The following is a 5,039-nucleotide window of genomic DNA, read 5'->3' on the forward strand; positions in this document are numbered from 1 at the left end:
ATGCAGTTCAGAACACGTCAGAGATTTCATTCGAGTGTGTATATAACATATGAAGACATGCAGATCGAAGAGGTTGACAGAGGTACGTTTCTGGGATTACAACTCCATTATAAATTCAGTTGGGAAGGGCGTACAACAGAATTGCTGAAGCGTCTAAACAAGTCTGTACGAGTATTTGCAGTGCAAATGATGTCAGACATAGTATATATAGAAGTAACAGAAAAAAACCTTGTATACTTTGCTTACTTTGATTCTACTATATCGTATGGGATTATATTCTGGGGTAACTCAGTAAACCAAGCAAAAGTTCTTAGAGTGCAAAAGCGTGCAATTAGACTCATTTGTGGTGTAAATTCGAGAAACCTGTTGATGGAACTGGGTATTCTAAACACTCTTTCTCAGTATATTTATTCCTTAATGAAAATTGTTGCCGGCCGCTGTGGCCGAGTGGTTCTAGGTGCTTTATTCAGGTACCGCGCTGCTGCTTCTACGGTTGCAGGTTCGAATCCTGCTTCGGGCAGAATTACATTATGTAAGGCAGTGAAGCATATACCTGAAACATGAGCTGGGAAGATGTTACATTTTGGCACACAATCACATTTAATGGATGTCAGTGGAATATATTATATTGTGACAGGTTAGTAAAACGTTTTTGGAAAGTTGGCGAGAAAGAGAGAGATAGGGCACATCCAGATTTTTTATAGGGAAGTGCGGCTTACATGCTTTGTACTGTGACAGGTCTCGTTGTTGTACGTACGTTGAACTCGGTTTTTGTGGGGTGCGAGACGGTTACGGTGGCCGTTTTGAATCGTATAAAAAAAACACGTGCCGAAACCCGGGATCGAACCAGGGACCTTTAGATCTTCAGTCTAACGCTCTCCCAACTGAGCTATTTCGGCTGACGAAGTTTTCTACAGTTATCAGTTCTGACGCTCGGGCCGCCTCGCAACTGCACTTGATGACGTAAGCAGTAACCGCTCCGAGGCCTACGAGAAAGGCAGGACGCGGCGCGTCCTTCACGGAAGTAGGCCCGCGCTCGCTCAACTCAGCGGGCAAATTACGTTTCTACACCTATGAACTGGTAACTATGTGTGTACGTACAAACGAGAATTGCATCTTCTACTGGAATCCGGTATTATGGAGTCTTTCTGTTATTAGTCCTACGACGATCGGAACTCCATAGGCCTACTTATAATTCGTTATGGCTGTACCGCGCGTATAGGTATAACAAAATAAAAATAATGCCAAAATCATTATTAGTTGCATAAGCCACCACTTCTTGAATGAAATGAGGACTGTTAAGCAGAACAGACTAAATGCTACTAAAAAGCCGTTATATCGAGTATTGATCTTAAATTTTGTTGTAGTACTGTTTATAAGTATGACTTCATAATAGGAGATTCCAGTAGAAGATGCATTTCTCCTAAGTACGTAGACGCCCAGCCCCGAGTTAACGGGTTCAGAAACGCTTTTTGTCTGCTGAGCTGAGCGAGCGAGCGAATAACCACGTCGTCTTCTCTAGCGTGACGAACACAGGTATGCAAGCAGAGCTGTGGGTCGCCTGGGTCAGGTGGCCCTAGACGTGTATCGCGGGCAGGTGTTCGGATGTAAGGTCAGTTAGGTTTAAGTAGTTCTATGTCCAGGGGACTGATGACCTCCGATGTTAAGACCCATAGTGCTTAGGGCCATTTTGAAATTTGTTGCAAGTAATATGCCAGTTACCAACCAATAGCTCAATACATAGTACGAATACTAGAAATAAGAATTTACATAAAGACCTAAAATCACTTGTCTTGGTCCAAAAAGGGGTCCAATATTCAGGAACGCGCATTTTTAATGAATTACCAGCAACCATTAAAAACTTGGTTTCAGATAAAGCACAGTTTGAAAGACTTTGATAGAGAACTCCTCCTCCTCTAGAGGCAAATTTGTTAAAAGAGACTGTTAGGCCAGCTTAAGTAAAAATATCTGTTGGATTTCACTTTTGACAACACTTGGTCACAACAGTCAAGATTAGATTTTTTTTGTGTATGATAAATTTATTACAAGAGCATAACTATGTTTCATTCTGCCAGTGTATTAATTCTGTAAACATTAGAAATTCCAGTTTACTGTTATGTTTGTTTTATTTTGTTTTGTTTTAGGACGCAGTGTCAAAACTGTAGAATACGAAGCCAAAGAGGGGAGTGAAAAACGACTACACGTTATCCCAATCAACGGAAGAGATGACAGCAAAACCCGGACGTGGAGAAAGGTCTACAAAATACGCCATAGAGAAACGGAAGTCCAGAACTAAAAATTAAGCGCCCTTCGCCACATTGCTATGACAGATAAAAAGTAAAACGCGGTCGACAGCCCAAGTGTCGTTCGCTAAAAAGCCGGTAACCCAGACTGCAAACACAAACTGGAACGTAAGCGGTTAAAAAAAGGGCATTCCCTCAGGAAATGGCGGACAGTCAAAAGTCGAGCGCAATGTGCACGAAGTGGTGGGGGAGCACCAATTAACGAATGGCGATGGCTAAAAAACAGTGCCCAATACGCAACCTAGCTAAAATAATCTCCTCGCGTCGAGAGGGGTGAGAAGAGGTCATCCAGGCCGCTGGGAGAGGCTCAATAACCTGGAGCCTGTCCGACAAAGGGAGGACCAGTGTCATTCAAAAGTGACGCTATCTGTTGACAGAGGTCATCAGAGGGAATGTAAGAAGTAAAAGGCCGAGGTACGAGGACTGCAGCCTTGACAGCAGGGTCAACAACCTCGTTTACTGTCAGACCGACATGACCAGGAACGTACATAAACATCACAGTGGCTCCATCGAGATGAGCAAGTGACAGCTTTCCTAGACTCTTTGCACTAAGGGATGGATGGTGTACAGCACACAAAACTTTTGAAGGGTACTGAGAGACACAACTGAAAAGCCTGTGTCGCCCGATGCACTGCATGGCCTGATACAGGGCAAAGAGCTCTGCTGTAAATACTGAGCAGTGTTCCAGAAGCCTATACCGAAAAAACATTGGAGCCAATGACGATGGCACATCTGACATCACAGTTCAGTTCCTGGCCAGGTTGGGGATTTTCGCTGCCTGGGGACTGGTTGTTTGTGTTGTCCTTAACTTTTCATTGTCAGTGTCATCATCATTCGTGACAGTGGCTAGATTGGACTGGGTAAAAGAAAATGCACTGTGGAAAAGTTGGGACTTTGTACGGGCGCTGATGACCACACAGTTGAGCGCCCCGCAAACCAAACATTGTCATCATCGTCATCCAACACCACAGTCAGTCTGAGAGCCACCGGCATACACAGAGGTACTATCATGAAGATCTATGTGAAGGTCGTGGAACTGAAGGCGATAGAGCGAGACTGGAGCAGTTTTCGTAGGAAGCAAATCAAGACCAAGGTGAACATGGACCGGTGCACAAAGCCAAGGTGTTGAAGGTTTCATATCCACTGGGAAAGTTGAAGGTAGCGTGAAGTTAAGTTGTCGGAGAAAGAGCCGAAAGCGAACTCCAGGAGGTAACAGAGAAGAGGGACGTGCCCCAAACTGGCAATCAGAGGAGTCATCAAAGATGAGCATATGATGGATGGCCATGCACAGCAGACAAATGGCATGTATATCTGCTGAGGAGAAAGTCATGCCTGAAGGACAGTGGTGGTTCAGCAGCTTCTGCATACAGACTCTCAGTTGGACTAGTATAAAAGGTGTCGGTGGCCCAACAGATGCCACTATGGTGGATTGTATAGAGACAGTGTAAGAGGGATGGACATGCACTAGCATGAACGAAACACACATAGTGTAGTTTCGAACGGACAATGGACTGGTACAAACGGAGGAAGGTGGTTTGATCTCACCCCAGCAAGTACCATTGAGGACATGTAGAACATTGAGGGATCACATACATTGGGGTGCCAGGTAAGGTGCTTGAGAGGACCAATAAAGTTTCCTATCGAGCATGAGCCCCAAGAATTTCGTAGTTTCAACAAACGGAAGAGCAACAGGTTCAAGATGTAAAGATGGTGGAAGAAACCAATTGCGCCGCCAGAAAATCATACTAATGATTTTGTCAGTGGAAAAACGAAAGCCATTGTAGATCCTCCTTGAGTGAAAACGATCGAGACAATACTGAAGACGTCTCTCAATGACACAAATCTATGGAGAGATGCAATATGTGGCAGAATCGTCAACGAAAAGGGAGCTGGAAATTCCCAGTGGGAGTCAGGCCATTATAGGGCTAATGCTGATAGCAGAGAGGACGACGCTCACGACAGAACCCTGAGGCACAGGTGTCAGACAACGCAGAACCCACACATACCTTGGAAACTCGGTCCTTTAAAAATTCCTGAAGGAAACGGAGCAGGTGGCCACGGAGCCCCATGTGTAAAGTGTACAGAGGATACCTTTCCTCCAGCAGGAGACGTAGGCTTTCTCCAAATCGAAAACATGGCCACAGTCTGGGATTTCTGCAGAGAACCATTCATGACATGGTTTGACAAAGTGATGATATGGTCAACTGCAGAACGGCGAGCTTGAAAGCCGCACTGTGCAGTGGTTAGGATATTGTGAGGCTCGAGCCATGATACCAGCCAGACATGAATCGTACGTTCCATCACCTTGCAAACACAGCTGGTGAGAGAAATTGGGCGGTAGCTAGAGGGAAGGTGTTAGTCCTTACCTGACTTAGGTATAGGTATGAGAATGGTTTCATACCAGCATCTGGGAAATATGCCCTCTGTCCAGATGCAGTTGTACGTATTAAGCAGAAAGTGCTTGCCCTCAAGAGAAAAGTGCTGTGACATCTGAATGTGAACAGCGTCTGGCGCCGCGGAGGAGGATCGGCTTGAAGAGAGAGCATGTTCTAACTCCCTCATAGTAAAGGCGGCATTGTAGCAGCGACGATTTTGAGAAGAGAAGGATATCGCCCGAGCTTCCTCCGCTCGTTTCCGTTGGAGGAAGGCAGAGTGATAGTGGAGGAGCTCCAAGTCTCTGCAAGGTTGCGACCCAAGGTCTTGGGCATAGCAATAGGGCCCATGATAACTTCGTGT

General features: G+C 45.3%; 1 non-coding gene across 1 annotated transcript; it reads right to left on the reverse strand.

Annotated features, from left to right (window-relative positions):
* Nucleotides 1–826: 826 nt before the first annotated feature.
* Nucleotides 827–899, reverse strand: Trnaf-gaa (transfer RNA phenylalanine (anticodon GAA)). The gene has a single exon. It is a non-coding gene; the product is annotated as a tRNA-Phe (tRNA).
* Between the last annotated feature and the right edge of the window lie 4,140 nt (nt 900–5,039).

Source organism: Schistocerca nitens, chromosome 7 (assembly GCF_023898315.1).
Source record: "Schistocerca nitens isolate TAMUIC-IGC-003100 chromosome 7, iqSchNite1.1, whole genome shotgun sequence".
In the NCBI taxonomy this organism is placed as follows: Eukaryota; Metazoa; Arthropoda; class Insecta; order Orthoptera; family Acrididae; genus Schistocerca; species Schistocerca nitens.